General features: G+C 50.9%; 1 protein-coding gene across 29 annotated transcripts in view; it reads right to left on the bottom strand.

Moving 5' to 3' along the window:
• RALGPS1 (Ral GEF with PH domain and SH3 binding motif 1) overlaps window positions 1-14,530 on the bottom strand; it is a 334,371-nt gene that overhangs the window by 185,778 nt on the left and 134,063 nt on the right. The gene's annotated exons all lie outside the window — the stretch shown is intronic.

The raw sequence follows: 14,530 nt of genomic DNA, 5'->3' as shown, positions 1-14,530 counted from the left end.
AATGTCTGAGGACAAACGTGTTGGCTGAGCAGCTAGGCCTGAAGTGCCAGGCCCTTCAAGTGCATCTCAGGACCCAACTAGAAGTTGCTGGCAGGCCTTTGGGAAGCCGGCTGCAGGCAAAGGGCAGCTCTGGATACAAGACGAATAACTTGAGAACACTTGGGAACCAACCAGGAGCCAAGAAACACAGCTCTTCTTCCTGGTGGCCTCACTTCTGCAAATGGCACCATCCTCCTGGTCACCCCCATGAAAAGATGCAGCCACCCTTGACCCGCTGAGTCCTTCTCACCCTCACAATTTAGACCCCAAGTGGCAGGAATGACCACAGGAATGGTAACTCCTGGTACCATTCACCAAGAATCTCCCACACGTGGGTGCGGGACAAGGAGCCTTTCTTGTTCTCGCAGGTAATTCTCATCACATCCATTTTAATAAAGAAGAGGGCTCAGTACTATTCACCCTCTTGAATGAATGTTTTGACTCCACCTCTTTTCACAGGTGGACATGAAGCTTGGTTTACCACGATTCTCCTTGTTCTGAAATGTATATGTGACCGGCCTCAGTTCCACTGACGCCTCGCACCCCACCCACCTGTAGAACACACACTTTAATCAGATTGCACATAGATATCATCCCCTTTCGAATAGTAATTGTGGGGACAAGAGCCTCTCTCCCCTGTGGATTCCAAGGTCGGCCCCAGAACTGAAGGGGTTATAATCCGTGTAAAAGAGCGGATGCCCAAGGACTGAGGCATGGTTGTTGCCCAATTTCTAGCTGATAGTTACTCCTTTTGTTTTTTCTCAAATTCTTTAATGAACAGCAGAAGTTTATATCCGTATGTGTGTGGGTGGGTGCGCACGTGTGTTAGTGTTCATTTAACTCAGCGTGTGGGGCTTGTTTCCACACTGCAGGTCACTCAGGAAGGCATCGGGAAAGGGACCAAGTGTGGACCTTACAGACAGACAGACCCGGGACAGACGCCGCCCTCCACACACAAGCTGCTTGAGACTTAGCTTCTCAGAACCTCAGTTTTCTCATCTTAAAATGGGCACGTGTACAGCTCATTCGAACAGTCCAGCGAGATGCAAGCCCACGCACACAGAGCACCTGGTACATAACAATTACTTGGCAAAGGGAATCGCCCCTCCTCTTCCCAGGGTCCCGCTGTGTCCGACGCAGCCCTACCGCCAAACACGCCCTACTTTCTCCTCCACCAAACCCTCCTTGTTGGCGGGAAATATTAACAAAATCTATTACTACTTCTCTTTCCTTTTGCGGATGTCAGGCAGACAGGAACCAGAGCAAGGACGTAACACTCCTGCCCCAAATTTGTTTGCTTTGAACATTTCTAAGACCCTGATTCAAAACCGTATGTGCCATTCTTGGGTTCTGACAATTCCCCAAGGACCCGTTCATACTAGAAGACATATAACATTTAAAACTAAAACCTCAACAGAGTGAAACACTGAGAGGTTATCTTGATAAAATGAAAGGAGCAAAAGACTTCACAGCCAGAACACCTTGCTCCAAATCCCTGTCACTCATTTCCTGGGTGACCCCTCTCCTAGCATCAGTTTCATGGCTGAGGAGAACAGGGATGCTGAACCTAACGTGTAGAATTGGGGTGGAGACCAAGAGAGATAAAGCCTGACATAGGAGGTGACACACAGGGCAGAGGCTGGCTCACAGCAGATGCCAGGCAGCGTTTGTTGAATGAACAAATGGGGTACGAGCATTCCTCAGGGTTGAAATCTCCCAAATCCAGCACAGAAAGATTTATCAAGATGTCAAAAGAAATAAGACCATTCTAACTGCACTAAAGCGAGGCCCGGGCCCAGCCTCCTTGGCACTGTTCCTCTTCTGTGCTTGGCCTTATAGGAGCACAAGAGATTCCATCTGTGTGAAGTGGGTTTGGAAAATGTGAAGTAATACAACAACACTCCTCCAGTTGCTAATGCCTAAAAAAGGTCCAGGCCGAGGAACTGATTTGAGTGCAATTAAGTTAAAATGGACCAGAGGAGAAAGGGCTGGTTCTAGAAGGGAGACAAGGGGTCAGACTGCGGCTGGAAAGGCCCTGGTAGCCCTGCCTGCTGGAGCGCCAGGGAGCTGCCCCTGGGCTGCGCTGGGGCCCTGCCCTCACGCAGGCTGGCCTTGGCTCTGAGCGCTCGGCGGAGGTCAACTGGGAGTGAAAGACGGTAGGAGGACAGTCTTTCGCCAGCTTCTTCCGGGATCTCTCCTCTGTCACGTGGCCGTTTCCCGGGTTCATCAAGCCGAAAACAGAAGCTGTGAGAAGAAAGCGGTCTGCCGCGAAACAGCCCCATGTACCCAGCTCCGGCGGCTTCCTCCCCGGGCTTTAGCGGAAGAGGCCCTTTGCCCTCGGGGCCGGGACGGCACTCCTCCCGGGCTCTGCTCCCTGCCCTCTCCCTGCTCACAGGCCTCGCTCTCCTTCCTGTATCTCCCACCTCTTCCTCCCCACGCTCTTCTCCCTGCCAGCATTTGAATGTGCATCAGCTTCTCCCACGAAGGACGACAACGATGACGGCCACGGCGGTGATAATAAGAGCCATCTTTTCTAGACCTCCTGCCTCCTGCAGCTCCTGCGCCCTCTCTTCCCCTTCCAGGTGAAGGTCTTGAGAGGGTTGTCGGTTCTCTCTGTTCCAACCCGCTTCCCTGGCCACCTCCTCCCCGGCCCCAGCTCCACGGAAACTGCTCTTTTCTCTACCAGTGTGACAGCTGCCTTGCTAGGCGACCCCTCCGTGTGGCTTCTTCTCTCTGTCCTTGCCCTTCGGCCCTGTGCTCTCCTGCTGGTCCTCTCCCTTCTCAAGTCCCCCCCCTCCCCCATTCCCAGTCGGATTTTCCAGTTGCTTTTTCTTTTCTGACACTCCCCCGACTCAAGTCCCCCCTGAACCTGAACAGGCGTGTCTTCTCTCTTCTGTACGACTTGGTCCCTTCCTGGGAGAGCACATACACTGCCACGGCTTCAACCACGTGCCCATGTCCGGCCCGAGTTTCTCTCAGGACATTCAGCTGCCTCCTGGCCACACCTTCCTTGGTTTCCCATGAGCCCCTCAAAATCAGCAGGCCCTGAAGCAAAAGGCTGTCTGACCGGCTGTCTTAAACAAAAACACCTAATGGCACGAGATCCACTTAGGCTTTCCATCTGACAAAGAAGAGTGTTTCTCACAAAGAAACTGTCCACGGAAAAAACCCCTAACTGATGTAAAAACCACTTTGTCTGAATGCCCCATGTGCAAGCGCTCCTAGGTGACAGCAGGAGTCCACGCTGGTTTCGACTCACTTGAAGCTTCTCTGGTCACCAGCAGGGCCAGCCAGCTTCGTGCTTAGGGTTTGGGGAGTCAGATGCCCTGAGGTGGCCGGAGGAAGGCCTGACCCTGACTGTGCCTGGGGTCGAGGAGGCAAGGCCCTGGAAGAGGAGACCTGGGAGCAGGACGAGTCCTCCCTGAAGACCCCCACAGGGTCTAAGCCACTGCGCCAGGGGCAGCTGTACGTGGCCCTTCCACACACATGCTTAATTCTAACTGCAGTCTCCTCCAACTCATATTCCCAAAACAGGTCCCCACGGAAAATGCACCACCTCAAGGAAAGGTCACCGAATCTGACCTCGGGGACCACCACCCAGCTGGCACCATCAGTGACACCACATTAGCACCTTGCTCAGTGGCAACCATTTTTCCTTTCTCCTCCCTCCGTGTTTCTCCCCATCCCTCCCATCCTACCCTCTGGAACAATCTTCAGAAGAACTGCTGGGACAGTCATACGCTTTGTCAAAGGTGTTCTAAAAGCACCCCAGGGAGTGGGCGACCCACGGAGGCGGCGTGGGGAGACAGTGCCAGTTCCGGGGTTGGCAGTGGGGTCTAAGGAGCAAGGCGTTTCAGAGCCCTCAGACCTCACTGCTGGGTTCGCAAAACGGTGGGGCCATTTGGGAGAGCAGTTTGGCAGTTTCTTTGAATGTTAAGCATACACTCACCAAAGGGCCCGGCAATCTCACCAATGCAAACATTTGTCCACACAAAAACCATGTGTGCATGTTGATGGCAGCTGCATTCTCGATTTCCCCAAACTGGAAACAATCCAGGCTTCCATCCTTTGGTGAAGGGACAAACAAACTGTGATCTGTCCGCATTACCAAACACTACCCGGCAATAAAAAAGAATGAATTACTGACCCAGTCAGCAACACAGATGAATGTCAAAAGCTTTATGCTAAGTGAAAGGAACCAGACACAAAAATATCATAGGATTCCATTATTACGACATTCTGAGAAAGAGAAAAACTATAGGGACTGGAGTTCCTGTTGTGGCTCAGTGGTAACAAACGGCTCATGTCCATGAGGACACAGGTTCAATCCCTGGCCTCACTTAAGGATCCAGCATTGCCGTGAGCCGTAGTGTAGGTCACAGACGAGGCTCGGATCTAGTGTTGCTGTGGTCGTGGTGTAGCCCAGCAGCTGCAGCTCCAATTCCACCCTTAGCTTGGGACCCTCCATATGCCATGGGTGTGGCCCTAAAAAGACAAAAAAAAAAAAAAAAAAACCAAAAACTATAGGGATTAGGGATAGAAACTAGATCAGTGGCTGCCAGGGGCAGAGGAAACGGGGCACCGGGAAGTCCTAACGGGCTAGGCGAGTGCTTACCCTGGCCCTGGACCCTGATGGTTCTGTGAGAGTGCAGGAGTCCTGCCTGCTCTATCCGCGGTTCCCGTTTCTGCAGTGTGTTATCTGCAGTCAACTGAGGTACAAACATATCAAATGGAAAATTCCAGAAATAAACAATTCATACCGTTTTAAATCGTGCACCCCCATTCTGAAGCATTGTGAAATCTCACGCCCTCCGGCTCTGTCCAACTCAGGACGTGAATCATCCCTTTGTCCAGCATATCCTGCCCATTAGTCACTGAGTGGCCAGCTTGGTTATCACATTGACTGTTGTGGTGTCACAGTGCTTTTGTTCAAGTAACCCTTATACTTAAAATGGCCCCGAAGCACACGACCAGTGATGCTGGCAATTAGGATATGCCAAAGAGCAGTTGCAAAGTGCTTCCTATAAATGAAAAGGAGAAAGTTCTCAACTTAATAAGGAAAGAAGAAGTCTTCCATGTGGCTCAGCCGTAACAAACCTGACTAGTATCCAGGAGGATGCGGGTTCGATCCCTGGCCCCGCTCAGTGGGTTAAGGATCTGGCATTGCCATGAGCTGTGGTTGAAGGTTGCAGACCCTGCTCAGATCCCACATTGTTGTGGCTGTGGCACAGGCCAGCAGCTGCAACTCCAATTCAACCCCTAGTCCAGGAGCTTCCATGTGCCATGAATGAAACCCTACAAAGACCACAAAAAAAAAAAAAAAATATATATATATATATATATATGTATAGTAAAAACAAAAAAATTAAAAATAAGGAAAGAAAAACCTCTTAGCTGAGGTTGCTAAGATCTGCAGTAAGGATCTTCTATCTATGAAATTGTGAAGGAAGAAAAAGAAATTCATGCTGGTTTTGCTGTCACATCTCAAACTGCAGGAGTCAGAGTTCTCTTGTGGTGGAGCTGGTTGAGGATCAGGCACTGTCACTGCAGCAGCTTGGGTCACTGCTGTGAAATGGGTTCAATCCCTAGCAATTTCCACATACAGCGGGAGCAGCCAAAAAAAAAAAGAAAGAAAGAAAGTTTTCATCTCTGTCCCTGTAGTTTTTACCAAGCACACAGGGCGGTGCAGGGAAGTACAGCAATAACAGCGCAAAAGGACGAAAGCGCAGCTACTTCAAATTGGCGTCGGGCAAAGGGCTATGAAGGGAGGTCTCAGGGAAAAAGGCATGCGATTAGAAATATGAGGAAAATAAAAATATAACAGAAACCTGCAAAGGTTCGACGACATGAGATAAGGGCAAATGATGGAAGAAAAGCAATTATAACCTCCGGGAACAACAAAAAATAAGAAATTCCTGTTTGGACTTAAAGGCTATGCATATGTGTATATGTTTAAATAGCATAGGTACATTTAAATAGCACATATTAAAATGTTTGTGTTATATACATATATTAATAGTTGTATACATTTAAATATTTTATTCTTTCCCACAATATTAGGCAGTTGATGGTCGGAAAGAAAAGGGAACCTGTGGGTCCTTGAACAGCCCGGGGTCGTTAGAGAATGAGATACAACCTCGGCGCACCACCCAGCCGGGCACTGAACCAGGACGATGAGTGCTGTCTGTTGCTTTGAAACTTGGAGAGTCAACACATCTAAAAGGTGGGGTGTAGCTGTGAAATGTCAGAATGTTAATTTAATTACTCTCACAATGTAAAAGCACAGCTGACAGCAAGTGGTGAGTGGACAGAAGAGGAAAAGCCCGGTCAAGAGACCCTGTACAATGCTGAGGAGGTTCCAGCACACCAAATAACATTCCAAAAGTAACCAGTAGAAGGAAAAAAAAACCTCTGGGGGGGGGGGAGTGCAGGGTAAGGGATCAAAGGCTTCCTTTACAAGCTCTTCTGCGCTATGTGAATATCATGCACAGGATCACTTCGGAGCAAATCTTAATAGGTGACATCTTACAGTACTACACACTGCAAAACTTCCAAAATTAAATATTTACAGTGGAGTCAGTATCCAGAAATACACAACATTTTTATAAAGTCACAACCCGTTTACAACCTGTCGGTATCAACATTTTTAACATAAATACCTAGCATTTTTCACATGACCATGAGATGCCTCTGTAACTTCTGATGGAGGAAGCATGTGAAAGCCACGACCAGCTGGGCCTTCAGGAGACATGCCTGTCTTCTCGGAAACGCGAGGGCTTGACTCAAGTGAGGCCCCGAGGAGGGAGCAGGAAAGCGCCACCAAGGGGCTCCTGCCAGCAGCTGCCTTGACTCCCCGCGGGGACAAAACCAGCTGCGAGGGAAAAGGGAAGGAGGAACGGCAAAAGGAGGCAAAGGATGGAAGAAGGAAAGAAGGGAGAAGGAGGAAGGGAAGGATCAGAGAAGGCCAGGAAGGGGGCAGGGGGACGGAGGGCCAGGCCCCGGGCTGGAGGGTCCCAGGACCCCCAGCTGAGGCCTTGAGGAGCCCAGTGCGTGGCCAGTGCGGGGGGTCAGACATGAACACAAAGCACCATAAGTCAAGGCAACAAATGGCAGCTGCACATTCCGGCTTCATTTCCAAAGGCTGAAGCCCAAAAAGACATTTCCTAGACCCCTTCGGGGTGACTGCCTTTAGCTCTTTCTTGGGAGAAGGAGAAGAAGAGGATGGAGAAAGAAGAGGGGAAGAAGAAGAAAGAGGGGGAAGGGGGAGAAGGAAGAGAAAAAGGAAAGGGGCGACAGTCATGGACAGCTTCTGGAAGACATCTACAGAGTAAAGCATGTCTCGTGAAACACAGCAAGGAACAGGGCACATTTGCTCTTGCTTTTTACGTTCTACTGGAGGGGAAAGAGACGAGAAATTTGTGATAAGTCAGATGGCGGTAAGTCCTTTGAGAAAATGTTAACCAGGATGAAGGAATGGATATTGGAGGGGATGCCCTGGGGCCTGGCGGATAAACTGGCCCTGGAGTGGAGACCACGAAGGATGTCAGCAGCAAGCTCCACCAAGACCTAGGGAGAGGGTTCGCGGCCGAAGGAAGTGCAAGTGTGAAGACCCTGGATCTCTGATGGCACAAGGTGGGCACTGCGGCTGGGGCTGCCTAAGCCTGGGGAGAGCGGTGGCGGGGACAGGGTGGGAAGGAAGTGGGTGGGAGCCCCTACCAGGCAGGTAAGGACTGGAGTTTATTCTGATTGGGATGGGAAGGCTGCCGAAGGAGTGAGCAGCTCCAAGAGCCTCATGCTGTGTGAGGCAGGTTTACTGCCCTGATAACAGGACAAAGGTGGCACAGTGGACCCAACCCCACCCCGTGCCCCTCTGCTGTACTGCAATCCAGCTGGTACTAGAATCTCACGCACGGGCAATAGAGCGTTCTCCTGCAGAGCCATTCGCTTTGGTGATTTGGAAGAAACACAGGCTTGGGGGAGTGTGTGGAGTCAGGGAGGAGGCGGGCCTGGAGAGAAATGAATGCCAGGGCCTCCGTAAAGCCTCAGAACCCCGGGCTTGACAGACCACAGAGCAGGGAAGAATTGCTGGGGACAAACAGACACCTTCTGCAGATGCGGGGTGTGTGTATGAGGTGGCGGATCGCTGCCCAAGGAGAAGGGGCTCGGCTTTCTCCACGTGCAGGCTGTGGATGCCTCCAGCCAGCAGCTCCTTTACAATCACTCCTGGGGCATCGAGTCCTCCAACCGCCATCCACTGAGCCCACACGTACATTTAGGGTCATGAAGATGAGGCAAACTTCCTCAAACGTTCCTTTTCCAGCCCCAGTGCTGTGCAGCTCTGCACAATTAGAACCAGCTGTCCACGCAGGGCAGCGGCCAAGTGCAACCCTGCGAACAGCCTCCCGTCCATGTGACAGAGGAAGGGCCCCGGAACGGAGGGCGGCCGGCAGCGCAGCCCGCCTGGCTTCCCGAGCCGGTCACGAGGCCCGCGGGGCCACACGTTCATTTCGCACTCCCGCCCTGGGGACTGTGCTCCATCCCCTTGCTCTGTGTTCTTGGGAAATGTCTTTTCCAAATCATATCATTCAGACAGTCTCTTTTTTAAAAGAATACTTTTTTTTGACCAGGGACCTAGCACATACTCTTTACAGAAACCTTCACACAGAAAGTCCAAAGAAGAGAATTTAGATCACGCATTAGCCAAACACCCAGAGGAACCAGAATTTACCATCTGGTCAATAAAAATGACAAAAACAACAGCTAGCTTTACTGAGCACTTACAAAGTATCCTGCACAGTGTCAGTCGTTTCATCCACTGCTCACTCAATCTCCCAACAACCCTATCAGATAGATACCATCATTGCCCCGATCTACAGATGGAGACGTGAAAGCTTAGAGAAGTTAAACAATCTGCTCAAATCCACATATGCGGTCAACATGAGAGCCAAGATTCAAACCTGGGTCTGTGGGTCTCGGAAGCCTGGCCCCCTGGTCTTGGAGCACCTCCGTCTCCAGGACAGAGCTCCTTCCCCACGCACAGGCGCAGGGCCGTCCCCACACGTGCACACACTCTCTCTCCCTGTGCCTGTGGTTCTGTTCTCACCACGTTGTTACAGACATTTTCTCCATCTCCTTTTGTTTTCCCTCTGAGTTCTAGGAGAAAAGATTTTTTTTTGTCTCTTAATTCCCCTTTGATTTTCTGCAGTATCTAGTTTGCTGCTCACTGTATCCACTGCAATTTAAATTATGTAATCACGGTGCTTTTTTTTTTTTTTTTTTTTTTTTTTCCCCAGCACAATTCAACCCTTCTTAAGCTTGATCTTTGCAAATTGCACTCATCCAGAACACTGCCTGGAACACGAAATGAAGTTTCTGGAAGTACCTGCTTCTTGGGGAGAGGCAGCCTCTGACCTGGTCCTTGCTCAGCCTTCCATTTTTTGGCCAACCAAAACTTTTCGATGTCTGGTGAGTATGCTAAATACCACGTCGGAAACTGGAAAAGTGAACTCACAAGTTCCAGGGCCACGTGGGTTTTACCAGTGCCTCTTGTCAGACATCATAATTAGGTGTTTAAGTAACACCTAATTCCTATGCTAAATACTTTATTCCAGAGCACAAAAAGTGATGGAAAGAAGCCCCAAACCCTAACACCTAACGAATACAGAATAAGGAGGAAAAAGAATCATTCTATACGGCTTAGCAGGTTTGTCTAAGTAATGAGAGAATAAGCTAATATTCTGAAAACTGGTCACATAACAACAGCACATCCATAAATCCTCAGAGCAGTGTGATGCTCCTTTCACAAACTGAAAAGGCGATCAGCAAAATGCACCATTCCTTTGGGATTTTAAAAAGAAAAAAAGAACTTCTTAGAAGCTGAGTAATGTCTATCTCAAACCAAGAGCCATCATTATATAACAAGGGAAACACTACAGGAATTTGAATTAAAATTAGAAACACCAGGTGGTGCAGCCTTTCTCACCCAGGTTCCTTATCTGAACCACAGAACACAGAAAATGATTGGAGTGCTTTTTCTCAAGTCTCCTAAGATGGGACATTTGTACACACCATGGACCTTCAGGCATTGGGCTTAATCCTCTCGTGAATCCCTGGTTGAGAAAGGCCTAGAAGCTATAACCCAGTGCAAGCCAAGAGAAACATAATGCAAGCCACATAGTTTGTATTTTCTCATAGCCACATTTTGAAAAAAAAGATGAAATTAATTTTAACAATTTATTTTAACTCAGTATATCCAAATATTATCTTTTCAACCTGTAATCAATATAAAATATGCAAAATTATTGATGAGATAGTTTACGTTCTTTTTTGGTACTAAGTCTTTGAAATCTGGTCCATTTTTCTTTCTTTTTTTTTTTTTTTGCTTTTTAGGGCTGCGCCCATAGCATATGGAGGTTCCCAGGCTAGGGGTCTAATCAGAGCTATAGCTGCCAGCCTACGCTAGAGCCACAGCAACGCAGGATCTGAGCCGTGTCTGCGGCCTACACCACAGCTCATGGCAATGCCAGATCCTTAACCCACTGTGTGAGGCCAGGGATCAAACCCACATCCTCATGGTTCCTAGTTGGATCTGTTTCCGCTGCGCCACGCCGGGAACTCCTGGTCCATTTTTCACACTTAACAAAACACCTCGATTTGGACCAGCCGCTCTTCAAGGGCCTGGCAGCCCCCTGCGGGCCGCCGTCTTGGACAACACAGCTTTAACCGGTGCACGAAGGCATGGTACCCAAACACCAGCTGTAATTATCGAAAAGGAGAGGTCGGGCAGGAGAGCCAAAGGCAAGCCTTATTAGCAGGGCCAGGGTGAGGTGGGGACCAAGGCAGCCAGCTACAAACCAGAGAGGAGGGTTAGCCTGGGACAAGCAGGGAGACAGAGAGAGGAGGACGGAACCTAAATAAGAAGTCCCTTGCATCCCTATTGCTCCAGGTCTGTCCCCACCTCTACTCCCCTGCTCCCTCAAAGGAGGGTGAAGCTTCTCACCAGTGGATTAGGTACTTCCGACTGCGGCTGCAGAGGGACGCAGGCTACAGATGGAATGTAATATATTCAGAAAAAGATGGCCAAAGACACACAGCTCGCAGTGACATTTCATGGTTTTAAGGGGTCTTCCTAAGTCAGGAGTCCTGGGTTCTAAGCTCGGCTGTGCCCTGCACCTCCTCTGAGACTTTGGGTCAGTCCTTCCCACTAGGGTGGCTCTGTGTCCTGTCTGTAAAACAGTGGCCCTCCGCAGTGGGTTAAGAATCCAGCTACAGCGGCTTGGGTCGCTGCAGATGGGCAGGCTGGATGCCCACCCTACTACACAGTGGGTTAAAGGACCCAGAGTGGCCTCAGCTGCAGCACAGGTTGCAGCTGCAGCTTGGCTTCAATCCCTGGCCGAGGAACTTCCATATGATGTGGGTTCGGCCATTAAAAAAAAAAAAAAAAAAAGATACGGTAGTCCTCAACGGTCTTTAAGATCCTCCAAGTTCTCCGGTTCCGTGAGCCCGTGAGAAGCCGAGGTCACACGTGTAGCTTTATAAAACACTATTAAGGAAGACCTGCCCCTGGAGACTACAGGGCTGCGGTGTTTTCTTTCCAAGTGTTTTGAGGGGGTGTGGGGCAGCCGAGTCTGAGAAACACAGTCAAGAAGGGCCGGGGAGCTTCCGGGCACTGCGCTGTTCCCCAGGGATGGAGTGGACAGGAGGTGGGGGGTGGTCAGGAGACAGGAAACAGGCCGCAGGCAGACAAGCAGAAAAAGCACCAACCAGGTTCCAGAAAGAGGGGAGAGAATGAAACGGGGTGGGGGGAAGGAGGGGAGAAGAGAAAGGGAGGAGAGAGGAGGAAGAGGAAAAAAGGAAAGAGGAAGAGAGAAGAAAGAAAGGCATCCAAAAGCGGTCAGGCTGAAATTCCAGGTGGGATGGGAGGGGAGCTGTGGGCGCAGGTGGAGCAGGGCAGGGAGGGAGGCTGGGAGGGTCCCGAGGTGGTGCTGCTGCTCAGGGCAGGAGGGGGGTCTCCTCCTGCACAGGCGGAGCCTCCCACAGGCTCTCCACGTTCCCAACAAAGGCAGCCTCTGAAGGTCTACACGCCCAGAGCAGACACCATGAGCCGGTCAGACACCAAAGAGGCAGCGCCGGCTACCTTACACCCGGGACCCATGTTTCAGCAGACAGCAAGAGAACACAGTGTGAAGCCACTGCGATAACCCCCCGCCAGCCCCACGGCTCCGCCTCACTCTGAGAGGTGAGCAGGGTCCTTCCGGATGCACCCAGTCCTGATCCCAGGCTGAGAATAATAGTAACAGTGGTAATAAAATACCTCAGCTAACCCCTTGCTTACTGTGTGCCAGGCACTTGGTTAAATACTTTGCTTACATTACGCCTCTTGCTGGATCTTTCAACAACGGCATCCACCAGCAAAGGCTATTTCTGCCCCTGGTTTATACACAAGCAAAACTGAGATTTAGAGAGGGCATTTCACTTGGCCAAGGTCACACAGCAAAAAAGAGGCAAAACTGGGATTCAAACCATACAGTGTGCTTTCAACTATTTTATTTTCCTTAAGTCTTTTTTTTTTTTTTTTTTGGTCTTTTTTAGGGCCACACCCGTGGCATATGGAAGTTCCCAGGCTAGGGGGTCTAATCAGAGCTGTAGCCGCCGGCCTACGCCAGAGCCACAGCAACGCGGGATCCGAGCCACGTCTGTGACCCACACCACAGCTCATGGCAACACCGAATCCTTAACCCGCTGAGCGAGGCCAGGCTCAAACCTGCAACCTCATGGTTCCTAGTCAGATTTGTTAACCACTGCACCACGACGGGAACTCCTATTTTCCTTAAGTCTTAAAGCCAGACGATGAAGTAGATTTTCCTATTCCATGTCACAGATGACAAAACTCTGAGGCTCACAGAGATGAAGTCATTTATGCAAGTTCATCTAGGTAGTAAATGGAAGACACCAGAGCCTGGGCTTTTAATACAAAAAGGGCCCAGAGTGAGACTGAAGTGTGCGGTGAGGGAACCAGAGAGGGGGCCTGAGAGCGGACAGACTTCACTCAGGAAAGGCTGACCTGGAGGGGGGTGGGCTGTAGGAAATGGTGAGCCTGGACTTTGCACAGGGGCTTAAGGCTGTCCCCCCGAGAGGACATGCCCCCACCCCCGCCCCAAGTGTCAGGCCTGACTTCAGCGTGGAGCCAGGCCGAGCCGCAGGAGGGGGCACAGAAGTAAGTCCTCGTTCATCAAACAAAGCTGTGCATTCAGGGAGAAGACACTGCGAGTCTCCTCTCCAACCCTCACAGGCAACTCGGGGCCCCTGGATTTCTGAACACAAAGCGAGACTTTTGATAAACTCCAGCCCCGGCGCCACAGCAGGACCTATTACAGGGACTAGGCTGCGTGACCTCTGATGGTGACCAGAGGTGGCCGGGGCACAAGCAGGTCGGGAGGAAGGGCTCTTTCAGAGCAGCTGTTTCCTCTCCTGAAAAGCTAAAACAGAAGCCACCTTTCAAGTGCCAGATCTATACAGGGATTCTTACTTAAATATCCCTGTGAGGAAGCTTTTAGACGCCAGAGCCATCAGCCTCTGATGGCGTGGAACCCCCTTTTGTAGGACAGAGGGTGAGGCCATGGCTTTGATCCCCAGCTCAGGCTGCCCAGCCCCTCAACTCTGTCTGCAGCCCCCATCTAACCAGTAACATCCAGCCAGTCTTCCGGCACAGTGCAAGGCGTGGGGGACTGAGCAGTGAACGTGGCATTTGCCTGCCAGAGGAGATGACAGGCACTAATTGTGGGCATGCCGCTAAGTGCCCAAGGACAAGCTCAGGGTGCAACAAGAGCGTTTAATGGGGGGCTGGCATCGCTGAGCAGCAGCGGACTGGCGGTGAGCCAGTCACGGGACCGGAGCAGGCTTCTTGAAGGAGGTGCCCACAGAACCAAGTCCCCAGAGCCCTGGGCATGGCATTCAAAGCCTCCACAACAGAACCCCTATTCTCTAGCCTAATTACCCACAGGCTCTACCCCTTCACGTGCCCCTTGCTCTGACCAAACGAATCTGCTCGCCGGTCCCGGTACATGGCCCCATTCTTCCCGACTGTCTACCAGATTCAGGCTGTCCCCTCTACCTGGAATGCCCTTTCTCCTCATCTTGTATCCAAATCGCACTGCTCTCTCCAGGCTATGAATAAACAGGACCCCTTCCAGGATGTTCTGCCCGTGGCCCCAGCTGCAAGCACTGGCCCTGCTCCCAGACAGTGCTCAGTCTGTTCCCACTGGTGTGGCCCTTGTCATATTTACATATATTTCTTACTTTTCCCGTCAGACCAGGGATTCCTCACTCATCCTCAAGGCACTATGTGGTGGACGACGGAACACGAAGAATGGGGCCTCCGACTCCGCGGGCCCAGGAACGCCTGAGCCGCCGCGCCAAGGCCCCTGGGGCGAACATCTCCTTGAGCCGCATTCGAATCCACCCAGAGACCTCGACACTGGCCCCCCCGCAC

This window comes from Sus scrofa, chromosome 1 (genome assembly GCF_054392235.1).
Source record: "Sus scrofa isolate SSC_HxYL_T2T_F1_AM1 chromosome 1, Sscrofa_HxYL_maternal_Yorkshire_Landrace_v2.0, whole genome shotgun sequence".
NCBI classification, from domain to species: Eukaryota; Metazoa; Chordata; class Mammalia; order Artiodactyla; family Suidae; genus Sus; species Sus scrofa.
Note: the sequence above shows the minus strand (reverse complement) of the source record. Positions and strands in the feature narration are given on the sequence as shown.